This window comes from Bos mutus, chromosome 10, assembly GCF_027580195.1.
Source record: "Bos mutus isolate GX-2022 chromosome 10, NWIPB_WYAK_1.1, whole genome shotgun sequence".
NCBI lineage: Eukaryota > Metazoa > Chordata > Mammalia > Artiodactyla > Bovidae > Bos > Bos mutus.
Genome location: NC_091626.1, coordinates 63731713 through 63754218, shown reverse-complemented (window position 1 = coordinate 63754218; position 22506 = coordinate 63731713). Strand labels below are relative to the sequence as shown.

At 40.6% G+C, this 22506-nt stretch overlaps 1 protein-coding gene and 1 non-coding gene across 3 annotated transcripts in view; both read left to right on the top strand.

The window, feature by feature from the left end:
* Positions 1 to 503: 503 nt before the first annotated feature.
* The window catches only part of FRMD6 (FERM domain containing 6), an 87705-nt gene continuing 65702 nt past the window's right edge, over positions 504 to 22506 (top strand). For both annotated transcript variants that reach the window (XM_070378083.1, XM_070378082.1), the window contains exon 1: positions 504 to 640. The gene's annotated coding sequence lies outside the window, so the exon portion shown is untranslated. The remainder of the gene's footprint in view (positions 641 to 22506) is intronic.
* TRNAR-UCG (transfer RNA arginine (anticodon UCG)) lies at positions 19720 to 19791 on the top strand. The gene has a single exon. It is a non-coding gene; the product is annotated as a tRNA-Arg (tRNA).

Sequence of the window (22506 nt, the reverse complement as noted above, 5' to 3'; positions counted from 1 at the left end):
AGTAAGGAATCGCTAAATCGCCTCGGCTGGGACCGCCTCCTCGCCCAGTGGCCTCCCCTGCGTTGTTCCGAATTACCAAAACGAAGCTCAGGCCAAACTGCCGCCCCCGGCCAGCCCGACTGAGCTCGGGAGGCAGAGATACAGGGGAGCGAAGGCCGGGTGTCAGAGGGGGCCATTAGGCAAGAACTGGGGGGAGCTGACAGTGTCCCCTCGCGCCTCCGTCTCCGTTTTGCTGGGAAGAGCCTAGATGGCTGCGGTCCTAACATAGCATCCATCTGCGGCTCGCCTCCCTCCCCGGGACCCCGGAGGCGTGGCGAGCTCGGCTTTCTCCCGCCTCTGACTCGCGGCACCCCTCCGCGGGACTCTTGGTTGGGCCCGGGGCGGGGCCTGCAGGCGCTCCACGTGCGGTCGCGAGCTCCACGCTCTGCTGCAGCGGCTTTGCCACTGCCCCCGCCACCTCGGGGCGGGCTGGAGGCGGAGCCTCAGGGGGCGGGGCGGGAGGCGTGGGCGGGGCGGACGCGGAGCGCTCGTCTGGCTGCCCAGGGCAAGGGGCTGAGAGAGTGGGGCAGGCGCGGCGCCGACAGGAAGGCAAGGAGAGCTGGGAATAGTCCGACGCCCGGTGCTGCGGACCTTCTCCGAGGTAAGAGCAGGAGCCGCGTACCCGGGGACTCCCTTAGCCAACCTCCAAGACTGGCCACCGCGCCCCGGCCGCTCATTCTGCCCCCTGCCGGCCGGGCGGCGGCGGCGGCGGCGGCGGCTGGACGGGACCTCGGGAGGGCTTCTGGAAGTCGCTAGCCCCAGCCCAGGCGGTGTCCCCTTCTCCGCGTCTTTCTTCTCCTTCTCCTCGCTCTCTCAGCTCTGGGCGTCGGGCACCGGACTGGAAGGAAGGTCGCTTCTCGGCGAGTCGGAGCTCGCCCACGCCAGGAAGGGAGGACGGGGCCTCGGGGCAGCCGAGCCGGGCAGCGAGGAAGGCGCAGAGCCTCGGGCAGCCTCTGCGGCGAGGGGGGAGGCCGGCCGGGACTGCGGGCTGCGACCCCGGGATCGGTGCTCGCGCTCGGCTCCCGGGTGGTCGGGCTGGGGACGCCTGCCCGTCACGCCCCGTTGCTGTGCCCGGGCGGCGGGGCCAGCTCTTGAGTCCCGAATTCCTGGGTGCCGCCTGTTGTGCGCGCGCCGGCCCGGGCAACCCGGCTGCGGGAGGGGACTTGAGCGCGGCGTCTGTCCCACAGTCCCCGTAAGTCCCTGGTCGGGGGAGCCGGAGACTGAGCTCGCTCTCGGCGACGCCGGAAGGGGGCCTCGGTGGGATGGGAGTGGGGGGCGCGGCCTGCAGTAGTTGGGTTCCTGGAGGAGCTGGCGACGCGCAGGCCCGGCTCCGGGCCGAGGAGACCCCCCAGCTTGTGCCCGAGGAGGGCCAGGAGCTGTCAGGGATGGACAGCTGGGGGCCATCCTAGTGAGGTCCACGGGAATTACAGCAGCCCTCTAGTCCCGGGACAGCATAATCTAATGGTGAGGGCGTTTTCTTGACGGCAGGAAGAAATGGAAAGCTGTCAAAACAAGCACATTTTAAAGTTGAGGTGAAAGTTGGCGAATTTTCAGGCCGTGCAGTTATTTAGTTAGTGTCCAAAGCAATATTAGCTCCTTGACATCCTTTTCGTTTGGAATTCTAGCAAAAATCTGTTTTGCCAGTATTTCCCTCAGGAGTTGTGCATTGCCCACAGCAGGGAAGGAAAACTTCAGCAAGCATTCTCAGGTTGCTTTTAACTTCAAGTTTGTGCTGTCTAACCTTTTAGAGTGTTCAGAAAAAGTACCTCTTGCTGGATTTCTCATGTAGGATTCCGTCCCTTTTTCTCTGGGACCTGGCAATGTTTGTTTATTGGTTTTTATAAGCATCTATATAAATTTAGTCCTTGCACGAAATACTCCCCCGTTGCCACAGGGTGTAGTTTAGGGATTAGAGAATTCTATTGGAGAAAGCTGCTAGTGGCTTCATTTTCCAAGAATGTAAGTCATTTCCTTTCTGTGATTTCAGGGAGTTGATATTTCACAGCATCAAAACTTTGTGGGGAAAATTTTCCGTAATACATCTGTCATTAAAAAGGCTTTTGACTTTTGGATTTCTCATCTTAGAACAGAGCATAAGTTTAGGCTTAGCACTGTTAAAGGATCAGAAGTTTTTCAGAATCTACAGCATTATGAAACTATTGTAGAAAGTAATTTTAACAGGCACCAAAACCTACCGACCGCCTGCCGGGTAGAAGGTGGGGGAGGGGAGAAGAACAGAAGAGAGAGGCAGGAAAACAGATGCCTGTGCTGTTGTCCTTTGTAGTAAAAAAAAAAAAAAAAAAAACCTTCTAGCACTTAATCATTTTTCCTTGGGTGTGGTTTTGAGAAATAGAAGTATTATGTTAAAAATGAAAATACTCCACAATATGAGACAGCTGACATTTGAATGCTCTTTCAGTATGTTTGTAAATATATTGGATTTATATTTCATATTAAAATGGACTTCTGGGATTATTAGATGAGAAGGGTCCCCCAGGGAATATCTGCTATCCAGTTATCTGCGGGATATCTTTTCCAGAAAGCAGACTGTCTGTAACATGAACTAATTCTCCGCGTCCCGCCCCCCCCCCCCCCAGCCCCCACTTTGAATTGCTTGTAAGAGTGCCTGAGATCTGACACTGATGGACCGAAGTAATCACCAGTTCTTGCAGGGCCCCAAACACTTCAAGGGACAGGAAATCTTTCTCTGCTTCTGCACCCCTCCTTTTTGGGGAGCAACAGGGGTGGGTAAGCTACTAGCTTCAAATACATAATTTGAACTTGAAAATTAAGATGCTCCTGGCTCTACCAGAAAACCCAATGGGCCAGAATAAAAACTGTTGCTTCTGAAAGGGAAATGTCCATGTGCTAGGTAATAAGTTTTAGCTACGACTTATTTAAAAATTCATTCAAATGGACTAGCTAAATTGGAAGGGGACATGGGGAAGTATAGAGCCTTTTGAGATTCTGAACTTTGTTTCCACTTTCGACTACACTTATAAAGCTTTTGGCTTTCAAAACTAATGACATAATAGACTCTATAGCCCTTTGTGGCAGATGCTTGAGATGAAAGTTTCAAACAGAATTGTTTTTGACTAGGCTATCAAGTTCAGAGTTTAGTGTAAATGAATCCTGTCTCACAACTAACTTTTTTGATAAAGGAATTCTTTGTAGTTTTCAACTTGGATGTTGCACATTTTGATTTCTGAGGCTGTGGGTTTAAAAAAAAGCTAAAACCTGCAAACAATTATTTTAATACATGAAAGCCCGTACCAAGAAAAGATTCAGTCCAGATGTAAAAATGTATGTGAATTTTAGATTTGTATGATCTCAACCAGTTTCCCCTTTTGTTGATGAGGCTGCCTGGATCCCAGATGGCATTTGCAAATTATCCCTTAGGTGGTTTTCAGAGTTCAGAGCTAAATTTCACCGGCCTTCTCCAGTCATTTTAATATTGTCTCAAGTCTTCTAGAGGATAGAAGATTTTCTGCATTTATGGAGAGATGAGTTTTTCCTACTACTCATTAATACCAACCCCATAAATGCCCTGGTTTGGTAGATGAAGACTATGGGGAAACTGGAGGTATTATGTAATTATTATCATTTAAAAATAATATATTAGAAATACATTATTAAAAGGTACAGACCTCCAGTTTAAGTATTATGTATCCTTTGGGCAGAGTATAGAAGCTTTGGGTTTTGTTTATACAGTTACAACTTCTTTTAAGGAAAAAAAAAGTTTTAAGTGTATTTACAATCTTCAATAGAATCTTGTTGTAACACGGTTTGAATGGTTTCTGATATAGCAATTGTATGACATTCTCAATAAGAAACAAGAAGCACAACTTACCAGAAAACTCAAGTGTTTTTTTATCTTGTACTCCCAATAACAGTTATAAAGGGTGTGTGTCATACATTAGCAATGATATATTTTTAGGATATCTTTGTATGATTATAGAATTATACATTTTGAGTGTTTGATTACATTGTAATTGTGTGTGAAACAATCTAGTGTACGATGAGGGAAAGGAAAGATTTAGTGGAGAAATTTATGAGTGGTAAAATTTTAGTTAAAAAGTATCTTTCCTGAAACCCAAACAGGAAAAATGGTATTGTTGGCCTCTATAGTTAAACTTTGGTATAGGGAGTAGTTGAGAGGGCCTGTTGAATTGCACATTATCCTGAGGAAGAGGCTTTGGGGGCCTATAAAAATAAGTAGGAACAAGTTAAAGGGATAATTTGAGAGGAAGGAAGAAGTAGAAAATTGGGCATTGAATTGCAAGGAAAATCTAAACTTAGAAGGATGAGTATTGAGGTAAAGACTGAAGTAGGGAAAACTTTATATTTAAAAGTGGAAATTAAAGAATAAGATCTTCTCCGCTGTGAGAAAAAGGATTAGAACTGAGGTGCACTATAAGGTCTATATACAACATGAAGTAGTGCTCCTGTCCTGGAAACCTTGCCTGCGTTTGTGTTGAATCACTAGTTTGGTGTTATAAATATTGCATTCAGAGATTGGATGCTTATCTCTGTCCTTTCTTCCCCTACACCCCCATCCCACCACTTCACATTTCAAAGGCTGGAAGCATTTTCCATCTAAACTCTGATGATTTGAGAAATATTTAATTAGTTCTCTAGCATTTGGGAGATCTGCTAATGCCTACCCGCTATGCTCTGGGTCCAGAGGGACTCTCCAGCTGTAAGGGCTGAATTTATCATTAAGTTTTGAGTGAAAACAAGCAATCTGTGGTTCCAATTATCTTGTATGATTTAGTGGTGTCATTTCTTCCCATGGAACTTTGTGTCCTATCACTTTTCATATGTATCAAATGGACCAGTCATGCAGTATACAGTACTGATCAAAGAGGGATCACAGAACACTGGGGAAGGGAAAGAAAGCAGTGATCTGACAGCTGGTTGTATCACGTAAGGAGAAAAATGTGCCGAAACATTCACAGATGAGCCAAACCCTGCACAAAGGAGATGGCATTGTTTCTCCTTGGTGTTGTCTGGATCACAGCATTTTCTGGAATGCCTTTCCCCACCTATGTGACCTTACCCAGCAGAGTTTATCTATACAGCAAGAATCTAGGTAGAGATGTAGTCATTAACCAGGTCATTTCATTAATGCGATATAATGATAACTCTTGACCAAAAGTATCTACTTGGAGCCTCACTATTCCAATTAGATTATCTTTTGATGTTTTCAGATGTTTTCTAATAACATTGCCTTTGTTCACAGATGTTATAGAAGTTTGAGCAGTAATATTTTACTAGCATACGAAGATACATGGAAAACCAATATTTTATACTCCCTTACAGCCACAGTTTCATGTGAAGGAGGAAGTCATTATAAAAATCAAGCAAATTCTGCATGAAGATTTTAGAAAAATTAATGAAGCTTCTCATTTAACTTCTCAGGTAGTTCTTTGTCTGATTCACATTAGATGAAATGTAATTAATTTTCTCCCCCTCTGTTAGCAGCACTTATGCTGCCCAGTTTTAGTACATGGTTTTTGTTTGAAGAGAGTGGGTGTCCCTGTGGCTTTATTTCTTTGAACTTGTTACTCAGTAATTACATACAGCCAGAAAAATGCACTGATCAGAAGTATATAGTACAAAGTGATCACATTTAGGCAACCAGCATCCAAATTAAGAAACAGAACTTTTCCAGGTACACATCCCCTGCCCCCATGCTTCTCCATGCAGTCTTAAACCTTGCCCCAAGGATGACCACTATTCTGACTTTTATTGTCATGTTGTCGTTCACTTGCTATGTCCGACTCTTTGTGACCCTGGGACTGCAGCATGCCAGGCTTCCCTGTCCTCCACTGTCTCCTGGTGTTTGCTTAAACTCATGTCCATTGAGTTGGTGATGTTATTTTAACCTGTTATTGGGCTGCATTTAAATGCAATCAAATGAAAGTTCTTTTTCGTGTCTTCTTTAACCCAATATAGAGTCATGTCCAAATTGATCTAGGTAGCAGTACTTCTTTTTTCTTTTATTTCTGTGAATAAATATACTGAGTTTATCCATTCTGTTGGTAGACATTGGGTGGTCTGGGGCTGATCTGTGGGTCATGACCTTTTGATGGCTCAAGAAAGAGCACTTTGGAATTGAAAGAATAACCTTAAAATTAAAAAAAAAAAAGCGGGGGGCAGGGGAGAAAGAAGAGTAAGAAAAAATGCATCAGAAACATGAGAGAAAAAAATACAATAACCTAGAAACACTGAAGACTCAAGTGTCTAGGTTCTGTCTAGGCCCACAGAATCCTAGTGTTTCAGGGACACATTTTGGAATATACAGCTGGTTGTTGCATTTCACTTGAGAGTTGGCAAGAAGGAAGGGACCTTAGGTGACAGCTAGCCCCTTCATGTTTTAGAGGTGAGGGGAACTAAAGATCCGAAAGACTGAGTGACTCGGAGTCTTACAGCTCACGAAAGCACCAAGAGTGGAAGCTGCTTCTGACTTGCAGTTTCCTTTAGACTACTGCCATCTGAAGGCTGGAACTCAGCCCCTGACTCTCTGGTCCAAGCAGTGAATCCACTGGCCTGGAGGATGGGGTGCCCTTTCCTGAGCCACACAAAGATGTCCTATGGCTCTATTTGGATAGAGGCAGACCTACCCAGAGGAAAGGGAGCTGTGGCCAGTGAAGCAGAATTGCACTTCCTCAAGCCTGCTGTGTCTCTGCCCCCTACACAGAACCCTTGGAATTTTTCTTTAATCCCCTTTTCCTTCTGCCCTCTGTCTTAGGGCTCTCCAGTGAGACTTTGGGTTGTAAATGCCAAGTAGGTGGTATCTTGAGGTCCTTCCTGGCTCATTGTTTTATTCATCCATGAATAGTCTAGCGTGCATGCTAAGTCACTTCAGTTGGGTCTGACTCTGTTCGACCCCATGGACTGTAGCCTGCCAGGCTCCTCTCTGTCCATGGGATTCTCTAGGCGGGAATGCTGGAGAGGGTTACCATGCCCTCCTGCAGCGGGTCTTCCCGACCCAGAGATCAAACCCACATCTCTTACGTCTAACCTGCGTTGACAGCACGTCCTTCACCGCTAGTGCCACTGGAAAGCCCATATGGTCTAGGATGGACCCTAATTTCAAAGGACTGCTTTCTAAATATTTCCAGAAGTTTATTCTTGGGAATAAGAATATATGTAAATACACATACATTTTTGCTTCTTCTTGCCCTTATGTCCCCTCTTCTATACACTTTTCTCCTCTATGCCCCCTAATCCCATCAACTTATCATTTCTTAAATATCCTTGGAAATATCCAGTTTCTGGTTTCTGTCTACTGAAAACAACAGTGAATATCTGATGCTGAACTCTATGGCTATCCCCAGGAAGAACTTATTGTAAAGCATAGGGTTATGAGAAATCTAATAGATAAAGTGCTTGTGAAGGAAGACTTTTTTTTTTTTTCCCCCCGCATGTGTCCCTCAAGAGAAAAAATACATTTTCATGTTTTAAGAAAAGACTCAGAATTTCAACTTAGGCTCATTAGCAAGATGGGGAAAAGGTTAAAAAAAAACCCACAAAACCTGAAGTTTTATAAATGGGAGTAAATAATATAGCCTGCCCAGATCAGATATTGCTTATAAAAGCAAAAACAGCATATATGATTTTAAAAAATAAAAGATACTTGGGAAAAGAATGTTCAACATAGGGCCTGACAAGCTATTCACTGAAATTACTACAGAAAAGTCTAATAAGTTCTGAAGGCAAGATGGAAAAGAGGCAGTAAAATATAAATGTTAAGAACAAGATTTTTGAGATTAGTTCCCTGGGGTCCAAATCTAGGCTCCACTGTTCTCCAGTGTGTACTCCTTAGGGAAGCTATTTCCCTCTCTAAACCTCTTTTTCCTCATCTATAAAATGAAGATAATAATAGCAGCTATCTCATAGGCTTGTTTTGATTAAGTGCAGTAACAGATGTAAAGCGAGTGGCAGTGCATGACATAGTAAACGAAGTTAGTGCTTGTTTAAGACAAAAAGAAATGATGTATAGGAAGATTTCTAGTTCTTGGAAGTCCCTAAGTTTCTGTTTACAAGCAATTGTTCACAGGTTTTGTATTTTGATCACATTAAATAGGCAACAAATCGTAATATTTCTCAGTCACAGATGTTGGGCAATCTATACTGTTGCACTAAGAACAGCTGGCCTGTCCCACTGATCTCTAATTGATCAAGTTATTTTTCTTAACTCCTATTTCCAGCAGTCTCATTCCCCCAACTTCTGCCTGCTTGCTAATGATTTCTTTCCAGCTGCCAAAAAGTAAATTCACAGAGTTTAGAAATTCTCTTTGTAACAAATAACATTATACAAAGTACTTTTAGACTTAAAGAGTACCAGTGGTCCATGTCTTTTTATCTTGTACCCTGTAGATTTCATGTGAGTCCTTTTTAAGAAAGCCACTATTACTGGAATGAGGCAATTATTATTCCTCCAGCCCCAACCCCTACCATTATCACAGTTTATATAATGTGGGTCAGACCACGTTACGATTTTCTGTTAGGCCCAAAGCTTAAGATTTTTAAACCATTCATTCAAGAAAAAAATAATAGTCTGAAAGTTTCAAAGAGATATTTGAGAAAAACAAATTAAGCACATTAAAAAGACATTTACATCTAACTAGCATAGTTACATGCAGTACTCTTGCCTGGAAAATCCCATGGGTGGAGGAGCCTGGTAGGCTGCAGTCCATAGGGTCGCTAAGAGTCGGACACAACTGAGCGACTTTACTTTGACTTTTCACTTTCATGCATTGGAGAAGGAAATGGCAACCCACTCCAGTATTCTTGCCTAGAGAGTCCCAGGGATGACGGAGCCTGGTGGGCTGCTGTCTATGGGGTCGCACAGGGTCGGACACGACTGAAGTGACTTAGCAGCAGGAGCAGCATAGTTACAAACCCAGTCAAAATAGGCACAGGATGCTCCAGAATAATCATGGAGTATCGTTCATTAAAAGGAGAGCATATACCTCAGATAACCCTGTGCCCTGTTACGTGTTGTATAATATCTTAAACTTAATAAACCTAGTACTTTAAAAATGTTCACCAAGTCCATCAAAAAACAGCTTTTACTTCTGCATGAAGTACTGAGTACTGTGCTGACTGCTTAGTGCAAATCCTGCAGAATTGTTTCTTATCTAGGTGGGAGAGTGAAATATATGTGTTTGGAGATGTATTAGATGTTTCCCGGTAAGGACTAAGTGGACTCCTGGAGGAGAACTAATGGCCAAAGGCTTAGTGGCTCTGGCTTCCCTGGGGCTGCTGCATTTGTGTTGGGTCAGGAGGTCAGGCTCGGATCTTTGTAGTCTTCAAATACAAAGAAATTTTTTTAGGAGCAACAAAAATGTTCAGGATTTGGTAAAAGTCTCAAATTTTAGAAGAAAATAATGAAATTGAAATTATTAAATGTTTAATTAGATTCATTCATTCATTTAACATAATACATGCCATCTGTGTGCTAGGCATTGTTCTAGACCCCAGAGCTACAGACAGTGAACAAAATAAAGAAAAGAAGTCCGGCCTTTGTAGAGCTTATATCCTATTAGGAACTAAACACTGAACATAACGAAGCTATATAGTAGTTTAGAGAGTAGTAAGTGTGTTTGGAGAAAGATAAAGTAAAGCAAGGTAAGGCACATTAGACGTGCTGAAGAAGAAAAGCAGGGCCTTTGGCAATTTCAAATAATGTGGTCATGGTAGGGCTCCCTGAGAAGGTGATTTGAGGGAGGAAGTTGGCCATGCAGAGATACTTGGGCAAGAGAGTTCCATCAGAGGGACCAGTGAAGGCCTCGGGCAGAAGTGTGCTTGGTCTGTTCCAGGACCAGCGAGAAGGCCACGAAGTAGTAGTAGATCACGTTATGGATGTTTGGGGAGCTCATCATGTAGGTCTGCCTGGTGGACCATTATAAGAACTTCAGCTTTTACTCTGAGTGAAACGAGAAGTCACTAGAGAGTTTGAAGCAGAGAAGCAAGGTGCCTTGACTTGCATTTTAATAGAATCACCAACCACTGTGTTGAGATAGAAAAATAGAGTGGGGTGATCAAGGCTGGAAGCAGAGACAAGTTAGCAGCTGTTCGCAATAATCCAGTTGTGAGACACCACTACCAGTAGAGGAGGTAGTGAGAACTGACCAAGATTTATTTTACAGGTAGAACCAATAAGATATCCTGGCCAACTCTTTGAGGAGTATCATAGAGAGATCAGAGGAAGGATAACACCAAAGCTTTTTGTATAGTTATGGAGTTGTCATGAACGGAGATGGGGCTCTAATGGAGGAATTGGTTTGGGAAAGATAACCAAAAGCCATTTGAACATGTTATGTTCAGCTTCCAAGCAGAGAAGTTGAGCAGCTTGTTGGATTCAGGAATCTGGAGTTTAAGGAAGAGGTCCAAGCTAGAGATAGAAATTTGGAAGTCGCCAGCAGACTTTGGATGAAATCATATAGGGAGTGTATGCAGACAGGGAAAACAGTCCATGAACCAAAGCTTAGGTCATATCAGTATTTATAGTTTGTGGAAAAGAAGAAATTTCATAAGAATGTACCTTAAGCCAAAGGAAATATGCACATATTTCTGACATAGTGGACCTAATTGTTTCCATTCTCTAAGTAATAGTGTTATTATTAGTAGATTTTAATTCTTTTGACCCATACTATGTGAGGAAGGAACTATGAGTTACCTTTTCTGTGATGAAGGACTTGGGCTGAGCCTGAGGTACTTCAGGCTTTAGAGGGTGAGTTGATAAGGTGCTAAGTTGCTTCAGTCGTGCCTGACTCTTGGTGACCCCATGAACTGCAGCCTGCTAGGCTCCTCTGTCCATAGGATTCACTAGGCAAGAATACTGGAGCGGGTTACCATGCCCTGCTCAGGAGATCTTCCCATCCTAGGGATCAAACCTGCCTCTCTTACATCTCCTGCATTGGCAGGTGGGTTCTTTACCACTAGTGCCACCTGGGAAGGAACAAGTAAAGATTACTGAGAAGGAGCAGTCGGAGGGACAAGAGGGAAATTAAAAGAATATACCTGAAGTCAATAAAGAAGGAAACTCAGGGAGGAGAGAGTGAATCAGTGATGTCATGTCAAGTAGCTTGAAGACTGAGAGTTGCTTATTGGATTTAGCAACCTCAGGGTCACTGGTGAACTTGACAAGAGTTATGATAGTGGAGGAATAGGGACAAAAACCTGATTGGAGTGGGCTCAAGAATGAAAAGCCAAGCCTCAGAATGTGAGAAAATAGTAACAAATGAAACAGAGGATTAATTTCCAAAATATACAAGCAGCTCATAGAACTCAATACCAGAAAAACAAACAACCCAGTCAAAAAGTGGGAAAAAGACCTAAACAGACATTTCTCTAAAGAAGACACACAGATGGCTAACAAACACATGAAAAGATGCTCGGCATCGCTCATTATTACAGAAATGCAAATCAAAACTACAATGAGATATCACTAACACCAGTCAGAATGGCCATCATCAAAAAGTCTGCAAACAATAAATGCTGGAAAGGGTGTAGAAAAAAGGGAACACTCTCTCTGTTGGTGGGAATGTAAATTGATACAGCCGCTGTGGAGGGTGGTATAGAGATTCCTTAAAAAACTAAGAATAAAACCACCAATATATGCTTAGGAGTGGGACCCAGCAATCCCACTCCTAAGCATATACCTGAGGAAACCAAAATTGAAAAACACACAAGTATCCCATTGTTCATTGCAGCACTATTTACAATAGCTAGAACATGGAAGCAACCTAGATGTTCATCGACATATGAATGGATAAGGAAGGTGTGGTACGTATACACAATGGAATATTACTTAGCCATAAAAAGAAACACATTTGAGTCAGTTCTAATGAGGTGGATGAACCTAGAGCCTATTATACAGAGTGAAGTGAGTCAGAAAGAGAAATATCGTATTCTAACACATATATATGAAATCTAGAAAAATGGTACTGAAGAATTTATTTACAGGGCAGCAGTGGAGAAATAGACATAGAGAATAGACTTATGGACATGGGGAGAGGTGAGGAGAGGGTGAGATGTATGGAAAGAGCAACATAGAAACTTACATTACCGTATGTAAAATAGATAGCCAATGGGAATAGGGGCTCTGATCAATCTAGAGGGATGGGATGGGGCGGGAGATGGGAGGGAGGTTCAAAAAGGAGGGAATATATGCATACCTATGGGTGATTGATGTTAAGGTTTGACAGAAAACAACAAAATTCTGTAAAGCAATTATCCTTCAATTAAAAAATAAATTTTAAAGAATCAGAAAGGAAGAAGTAAAATTTAAAAAAAAGAATGAAAACCTTATTAAGACAATTCTTATTTTCAGTTAAATTTCTTACACTACAAATATTCAGTATTTTAAGTGAATATATTTTAATATGTCTGATAAAATGTGGGTAGGGACTTCAGAATGCTGGAGGCTATGAGGGTCTTCAACAGGTTCTGACAGAAATGGGGAGCCTCTGAGTTTCCCACTAATAGAGTTATGGTAGAATCATTTTGTTTCTAGTGACATGTTCTTTAATTCAACCCATGATCATTTCTTATTGAAAGGATACAGTAGAGCCAAGGTGACACATGTGCTTTAGCTTTTTTTCAGTGACGATGATAGATTTGAGTTGACCAGTCTACACATCATGGTACCCCTACAGGCCTGAAAACTTTCATTCATGGAGTGGATGACTCAGGTTAGGGGTTCCCAGAGACCAGAGCAAATTGAGTAGTAGAAACATTGCTTGTTTAATGTTTCTTTTATACTTTGATGACTTTCATTGTGAATATTATTTCAAGGCATGTGATTAAGCAATTTTCATAGTTCTGTATTTTATATCATAATTATGCACTAAGAATTTTCTCACCTGGGAATTACCTTTGAATTATAATTCTAACTTTCTGTAATACTGTCATCAAAACGAATCAACAAGTCTCTGATACTAATTATCTTTTGTTTCTCTAAGCTTATTGAAATGCTAAAGCATAGGCCTTTAATGCTTAAGTATTGTTTTTGGATAGTTAAAAGCTTATAGTGATTGGTAGAATTAAAACATTGTTACATTTATTTGAGCGCTACTTGGTAATAAAAGTATACTGTATAGTAAGTCTTTAGAAAGTTGCTAATTATGGGAAAATGCTGGAAAGGGTATGAACTTTTCCTTTGTAGTAGATTATGGCACATGTTTTTTGAGAAGTGGAGCTCCAGTGATTATATGTGTGTTTCTAGTGGGTTGTGGTATACACATATAATGTCAGCATTCTCTTAGGTCCTGCTCATCAACACTGCTTTGTTTTGTTTTGTTTTTTTTATCAACACTGTTTTATTACTGTCATTTTGAATGTTATTTCAGCTGAAGCTTATAAGTCACTTTTCAGTTAATTAAATGAAAGAAATTGGCCTGTAACAGAGAAATACTTACACAAGGCCAATGTGAAATAATCTGGCAGTGCTGAGTGTATTACATGATAAATACTGGAGTGTGCAGAGGTATAAAACTAAGCAAATTATGAAATAAATGTGAAATCTCCTAAGTCAGTGACTGCAGGATGAAGTCCAGATCTCTCGTCATGGAATTCCACATGGCAAAGCAGTGTTGCGAGCCTGTGGTGCACCAGCAGGATTGGCTGCAAACATGTTTTGGTTTTAACATGGTGTTGAAAACATTTATTTTCTAGCATTTAAAAACTGAGAAATTTTAAATTAAAAAAAAAATGAATTTTACACCTTTTGTTAAAAAATTGGGAGGTGTGTCAGCGATCTGTTGGAGCAACATAACAGCTTCCCTTTTTATATGGGTGTGTGCTCCACAGTCCCCACTGTCCCCAGCAGAGATCCTCTTGCTTCCAACATTGAGGCCAAATGGCTGTTGGTGTTTTTCATCCTGCAGGCTTCACTCCTTTGTTAACTGCTCCTGTCAGTGAGTGAGTTTGCTAACCTTCTGTTGTAGATACTTATTTCTAGTGTCATCGCAAAGCTCCTTGTCTATCCAAATTGTTCTCCTCTTTGTCCCGTCCAGCACATACACACTTAGTCTGGGTCCTGCGTCCTCCACTCCTTCTGCTGAACTGAGCTGTTTATTGCCTGTATCATTTCGTGGGAACCAAGCACGTGCTATTGTGTACAATCACATATACAACCTTTTATATGTATATACTGACTTCTCAACTGTGTTAGAAATCTCTTGAGGACAGCAACTGTATCTTTCAATTTACTAGTGCCTATCAAATTTTTAGATTTAATAGATTAACTATTGTTCAGATTTAGCTTCCAGTATATGGTCATGTATGATTATGATGCTGTAAAAAGATGAGAAAATAATAAAATCTTGTATACAATCTACTTCTTCAGATAAGCTTTTCTTAATTTACTGTGTCCATTCCTCTGTAGCTTTGTAACCACATTTATGTACTCTAATTGAGTATTAATTCACTAAACACCTCATTTACTGCCAATTCTCTGATTCAGTGACATAGATGGATGAAGTTTCCAAGTATATAGGTCGTTATACATACCATTTTATTTATTTTAGACCTGCCTCTGAAGGCTATTGTTTTGCACATCTTTTTTTCCCATTCATTTGGCAAATAGTGTGTCCACTATATGGGAAGCCTTGCGGGGGTGTGAACCTAACCAACATGATGGTACCAGCTCTTCAGAAGCTTTGACCCTTCAGCTGGAAAGGCAGCTTTAAATAAGGGAGTATATAATTGTTCAATTTTGATAAGGGTTACTAAGAAGTAGGGCATTCTCTGAGATCTTATAACAGAGCACTGTGATCTGGAGGCCAGGGCTATATTGCGGAATATGACACAACTGAATTCTAAACTCCTTGATTTTTCATAATTCCATAGCAGTTTGTAAAATATTCTGAAGGTTAAAACTTTACCTTAAAACAAATAAATAAAAGGGCAATTTCTTTAACAAAATAAGAACTTAAAAAAAAAAGTTTTCTAAAGGATATACCATTGGCTATAGATCTTTCATTAATGATAAGGAATTATAATTTATAGCACTTAGAAGGCAATGGCAAGCCACTCCAGTACTCTTACCTAGAAAATCCCATGGATGGAGGAGCCTGGTGGGCTACAGTCCCTGGGGTCGCTAAGAGTTGGACACGACTGAGCGACTTCACTTTCACTTTTCACTTTCACGCAATGGAGAAGGAAATGGCAACCCACTCCAGTGTTCTTGCCTGGAGAATCCCAGGGATGGCAGAGCCCGGTGGGCTGCTGTCTATGGGGTCGCACAGAGTCGGACACGACTGAAGAGACTCAGCAGTCTTTGTTTGATACCTAAGTTGAACTCTGAATATATAAGCAAAAAAAAAAATGGGTTGGAAATTTCAGAAATAGCTAACTTGCAAAACAATTTTTGTTTTATGAAATGGGCTTTCAAAAATAATATATAAAAAACTAAACTGATTTATTCCCTTGAGACTAGTTAGTGGATAGTACTTTTATACTTCCAAGCCCATGACTGAGAAATATGAATGGGTTTATCTGTCTGATCTTGGAGTGAGGTAACGTGGTGTTGTGAAAACCCTTAGCTCTACAGTCAGTGACAAATGTGAGCCAAAAAAGAGTGGAATTTTGTGTGGTTGCATATATTTTATTACAACAGACATGCTTTAAGTATTTTTTTCTAAAAAAATAGAATTTTATGCTTAATCTATTGAACATAGTGGTAAAATTTAATTGTTTGCATGGTTTATTGTCACACTGAAACAAAGGTCAGCTGCACTGGTGCCATTTCTGAAGTCTTTGTTAAGAAACTCATGTTACTTGTAATTATAGAAGATAATTCAGAAAAATCAACATGATTAAGGAAATTTTAGTTCAAATAAACTGAAGATTCTTAAATGTGATCTTAAAGAAATGCAAGGCGATCAGATCAGGGAGACGTTTTTAAGAAATGTCAAGCGTCCTGTGGAATTTAAAATAAATTCCAAATAAGTATGTTTAAAATAAAGTCTTTTTATCTTCAAATATTGATTAACTGAGCCCACAATCATTTTCAAATCAGTGGAAAGGCTGTTGAACTGATGATTTGTAATTTACTAAATTATTTGCTTTTACTGATGCCTGGAAAGTGAAAGTGAAAGTGAAAGTCGCTCTTTCACTTTGGGGCCCTGTATAGTCCATGGAATTCTCCAGGCCAGAATATTGGAGTGGGTAGCCTTTCCCTTCTCCAGGGGATCTTCCCAACCCAGGGATCGAACCCAGGTCTCCCACATTGTGGGTGGATTCCTTACCAGCTGAACCACAAGGGAAGCCCAAGAATACTCAGTAACCTATCCCTTCTCCAACGGATCTTCCCGACCCAGGAATCGAACTGGGGTCTCCTGCTTTGCAGGTGGATTCTTTACCAACTGCGCTATCAGGGAAGCGCAAATAAATAAATAAAGGAAGGTAAGCATTTCTTTCCTTCAGCTAGATTTTCTAGCACCATAGTAACATATCTGTAGCACATTTTGTATTTTAAGTGGAACTTTTGCTTGTTTACTTTATTTGATCCTCAAAGTACTAGTCTCCATGTTATAGATAAGGAGGTTAAATGACTTGTATGACTTGATGCCCTTACCTGATTCACCTCGTGACAAAACCAGAACATGATACTCTTCTGTCTCTGAGATCTGAGCTTTTTTTGCCACCTCAGTCATAGCCACTCTGTTGATAAAACATTTCGGGAGTGTTTGCAACATACGATACAACATTTTGATTTGTTGTTGTTGTTGTTTGTTTTTTAGCCGCCTTATGTAAGTTTAGTTTCTGCCAGATACTAAGTCAATTTGTGGTCCTGAATTAGCTTACACTAATTTTACCATAATTTTTGGGTCACTCTGAGCTAGGTAGGAAAATCTTTTCAAACATATTCTACTTCCCATGATAATGCATTAAACCTGGCACAAAATTCCAGATCATCAGATTTTGTCTTAATAAAGCAAGATATGCATGAAATTGCACACTGTCAATCCTTTGTTCAGAACAACTATTATCTTGGAAAAAAAACTCTATTTAAGTTGTAGGATTGGTTAATAAAAGAGAAATTAAAATATTTTTTTTGAACGATTGCACATTATGTATTTAAAGGTAAGACATTAAATACAGTTGCCTGATTTCTCTTTAGAACTTTATAATCTTTAAATTGAAATAAAGAAGGCTCTGAAGCTTGAATGAATAGTGCTAATGTTTCATGGAAGCATATCTACTATACTCACATCTGTAGGGAGTTTTACTTACATGTGGACTCTTTAGAAGAAATATAATTTAGCACGAGAACCTCTGCAATTCATCTTTTATTCAACGATCATTTATGTGCCAAGCAGTTTGCTGGAAATTCAGTGCATGGACGTGTCCTCTATATAGCGGTCCCCAACCTTTTTGGCACCAGGGACTGGTTTCATGGAATACAGTTTTTCCCCAGACCTGGGGAGGGTGGTCTGGGGATAACTCAAGTGCATTACCAGAGAAGGCAATGGCACCCCACTCCAGTACTCTTGCCTGGAAAATCACATGGACGGGGGAGCCTGGTGGTCTGCCGTCTATGGGGTCGCACAGAGTCAGACATGACTGAAGCGACTTAGCAGCAGCAGCAGCAAGTGCATTACATTTTTGTGCACTTTGTTTCTATTGTTATTGCATAAGCTCCACCTCAGATCAGTAGGCATTAGATTCCAGAGGTTGGGGACCCCTGCTTGTAGAAGTTAGAGCCTGAATGATGAGAGGAGAAAGACAAACAAATGAACACTTGAACCATGCAACAAGTGAAATACTACCTATTAAAAATTCTGCTATTGCAATTTTTGTCTACCAAGAAATTTTCTTTTGCCTTTCCAGAATTCTTACTGGATGATAAACTTTGTAAACATAAAAGACCAACATTTATTTTTACTTAGTATTCTTTAAAATTACAGATCTATTTTCAAATCACTGTGACTTCCTACATTTTAATTCTAAGGTCTGTTTTAAACTTTTTGAAGCCATTGATTTAGCCAGTTTACCTAATGTATTGTTTCACTTTTGATTATACCCTGCATCATCCAGCAAAGGGTTTGGGATGATGTATTACTTAACCCCGAAGGCACTTTAGTGAACATGTAGATTCATTAAAATTTTTTAAATCAACTTTATTTATTGTAATTATATACAATAAAGTCCACAAATTTTAAATAGAAAATTTTGTGACTTTTGACAAATGTATGTAATCAGTGTCACAATCAAGATAAAGATAATTTTTGTCATACCAAAAAGTTTTTTTACAGCTCCCTTTTAACTTCTCCTCACCACTACCCCCCCCCAACCACCACTTCCTCTCTGCCTTTTCTCCTTACCTCCCCATCCCTGACAACTTCTCACCTTTAGTTTTGCCTTTTATACAATTTTATATAAATAGAATCATGTGGCATGTAGTTTTCTCTGCCTTCCTTTTATATCTGGCTTCTTTCACTTAGCAAAATATTTTTCAGATTCATCAGTTTTGTTGCATGTCAGTAGTTCCTTTTTATTGTTGGATAGTTTTCAGTTGTTACAATATGGTTATTCATTCATCTGTTATTAATGGATATCTGGATTGTTTCAGTGTGGAACTATTATGAATGAAGTTACTATGAACATTCATGTGTAAGTCTTTGGTGGAATATCTTTTCATTTCTTAAGGCAAATACCTAAGAATGAGATATCTGAGTTACATGGTAAATTAATTTAATTTTATGAAAATTGTCAAATTGTGTTCCAAGGTAACTGTACCATTTAACATTCCCACCAGTGGTATCTAAGAGTTCTAGTTGCTCTAAATTCTCAACAAGACCTGGTATTCAGTCTTTTCATTGTAACCATTCTATTGAGTGTGTAGTGGTAACTCACTGTGGTTTTTGTTTACACTTTCCTAATGACAATAATATGGAATATCATTGCAAATGTTTATTTGCTGCTTCTATATCTTCTTTGGAGAAGTAACTATTTAAATCTTTTGGCCATACTTTTAAGAGAGTTATCTTCTGTTGGTTGTAAGACCTATTTATATATACTGGATTGAGTCTTTAATCAGAGAAGAGATTTTAAAATGATTTTCTCAAGCCTGAGGATTGCCTTGTTATTTTTATGTGACTTTCAAAGAGCAGAATTTTTTATTTTAAAGAAGTCCAATTTCTCTTTTTTTGAAAATGTTTCATGATTTTTTGTCCCCTAAGAAATAGAGGAAAACAATAGGATGGGAAAGACTAGAGATATCTTCCAAAAAATTAGAGATACCAAGGGAACATTTCATGTAAAGATGGGCACAGTAAAGGACAGAAACAGTATGGACCTAACAGAAGCAGAAGATATTAAGAAGAGGTGGCAAGAATACACAGAAGAACTATACTGACCTGGATAGCCACAGTGGTGTGATCATTCACTTAGAACCAGACATCCTGGAGTGTGAAGTCAAGTGGACCTTAGGAAGCATCACTATGAACAAAGCTACTGGAGGTGATGGAATTCCAGCTGAGCTATTTCAAATCCTAAAAGATGATGCTGTTAAAGTGCTGCACTCAATATGCCAGCAAATTTGGAAAACCTAGCAGTGGCCACAGGACTGGAAAAGGTCAGTTTTCATTCCAATACCAAAGAAGAAGCAATGGCAAAGAATGTTCAAACTGTCATACAATTGTGCTCATTTTACGGGCTTCCTTGGTAGCTCAGACGGTAAAGCGTCTGCCTTCGATGCAGGAGACCTGGGTTCAATCCCTGGGTTGGGAAGATCCCCTGGAGAAGGAAATGGCAGCCCACTCCAGTATTCATGCCTGGAAAATCCCATGGACCGAGGAGCCTGGTGGGCTACATACAGTCAGTCCATGGAGTCGCAAAGAGTCAGACATGACTGAGCGACTTCACTTCACTTCACTTACATGCTAGCAAGGTAATGCTCAAAATTCTTCAAGTTAGGCTTCAACAGTACATGAACCGAGAACTTCAGATGTACAAGCTGGATTTAGAAAAGGCAGAGGAACCAGAAATCAAATTGCGAACATCCATTGGATCATAGAAAAAGTAAGGGAATTACAGGAGAAGGGGGCAACCGAGCATGAGATGGTTGGTTGGCATCATCCACTCAATGGACATGAGTTTGAGCAAACTCCGGGAGATGATGAGGAACAAGGAAGCCTGGTGTACTGCAGTTCATGGGATCACAAAGAGTCAGACATGACTGAGTGACTGAACAACGGGCAACAAGAAACCCAAGATCACAAAGATCTTCTTCTAGAAATTTCTGTAAGTTTTGTAGTTTTAGCTTTTACACTGGGATCTGTAATCCATTTCAAGTAATTTTTGTATATAGGTTGAGGTTAATTTTTTTCCATGACGATGTCTAATTATTCCAGCACCATTTTTCGAGAGTTCATTCTCATTGAATTTCCTTGGCACCTTTGTCAGAACTCAAATGACTTTTTATGTATGGCTCAATTTCTGGACTGTTTGTCCCATTCCATTGATCTAGATGTCTGTCTCTAGGCCAATATAATACTGTTTGGTTTCTGTTCGTATCCTTTATAATAAGGCTGACAATCAGCTAGTAAGTCTTCTAGCTTTGAATGTGAGTTGTGAGAGCAGAAATCCTTGTCTTGTTTCCAGTATTAGGGGAAAACCATTCAGTCTTTCAGTGTTAAGTATAATATTAGCTGTAGGTTTTTCATGAACTGTCATGACTTCTTACACTCTTAGAGCAAATAATTTCCAAATTCTAGGCAGATTAATTCCTGACCCTAACTGGAAGATGTTTTTGAAAGAATCTTGACAGAATTTCAGCTGTATAGAATTTTATCTCCTGAATTTCCTGAGACTTTTACTGAAGTTGGAAAGCCAGTAGATAACTTACAAGTTTCCAAATCTTGTGTTAGAAAAGGAATTCTTCTCTAGCCTTCCCTAGAAAGCCTGTGTCTAGGACCAATACCATGTTTTTTTAATTCACTCTTCCAAATAAGAGTCATGAAGCAAAAGAAACACCTCTCTTCTAATGAATGTTTTTTGAACACTTGAATAGTTTTGCCTCTGGACCTAAGATGAGATGATTCCACGGCAATTATTGGCAAAATATAGCCTTTTGTGGGGCGTAATGCAGTGACGTACTATTGGTCTTATTCAGTTGTCCTGCTAGAAGTCTTTCTCACAGCTTTAGAGGATGATTACTGTAAGAAGGAGTGCTCTCTTTTGGCAACAAGCAAGGGGGTTACACAGCACAGACCAGAAAATCCAATGAATAGGCAGGTTAAATGGGTTATTTAGTGATTCACTACTGGGGTTTGTTGACTTCACACACCAGGAATCCCAGAGGTTCAATGTTAAGTGGCTTTTATTTCTATTCCCTTTGGAATATGTGGGTAATAATTTAATTGACCTTGGTTCTTATTTTATTTCAAAGTCCTAGTTGAGAAGTTCCAGAAATAAGGCCTGTGGATTGGTATATGGGAAATAGAATGTTAGTATATAGCTAAGTACCACTGGAAAGTGAGATTGCACACTTGATGAAACTGACAAATTCATGGTAGCTGTCTTCCAGAAGCTATGGGAATTAAACACTGGATGGCAGGTAGAGGAGAGCCAGCTTCTCATTGATGATTCCTTTAGGAAAGACCTAAGGCTGCAGCCCTGACTCCCAGTGAAGTTCCCCATATCAGTCTTAACAGTCTTGGATTCATGTTTCTCCAGAATAATACTGGCCACTTCCATCTCCTTAGAGTAGATTGGCTAATGATTTGTTGATGCATCAGGGGAATGGGGGGTGGGGTTGATGTGGGTTATTGTTGTTCAGTCTCTAAATCCCACTCTTTGTGACCCCATGGACTGCAGCATGCAGGATTCCCTGTGCTTCACTATCTCCTAGAGTTTGCTCAGACTCATGTCCATTGAGTCGATGATGTCACCCAACCATGTCATCTTCGGTCACCCCCTGCCCTTAGTCTTTCCCAGCATCAGGGTGTTTTCCAGTGAGTCAGCTTTTCGCATCAGGTGGCCAAAGTATTGGACCTTCAGCTTTAGCATCAGTCCTTCCACTGAATATTCAGGGTTGATTTCCTTTAGAATTGAATTCCCTAGAGTCTTCTTCCTAGAGTCCAAGGTGTTCCCAAGAGTCTTCTCCAGCACCACAGTTTGAAAGCATCAATTTCTCAGTGCTCAGCCTTCTTTATGGTCCAGTTCTCACATCTGTACATGACTACTGGAAAAACCAAAGATGAGGTCAGCAAAGTGATGTCTCTGCTTTTTAACATGCTGTTTAGGTTTATCATAGCTTTCCTTCCAAGGAGCATGCGTCTTTTAATTTCATGGCAGCAGTCAACCTCGAGATAATTTTGGAGTCTAAGAAAATAAAATCTGCCACTGTTTATACTTTTTCCTCATCTATTTGCCATGAAGTGATGGACTGGATGCCATGATCTTAATTTTTTGAATGTTGAGTTTTAAGCCAACTTCTTCATT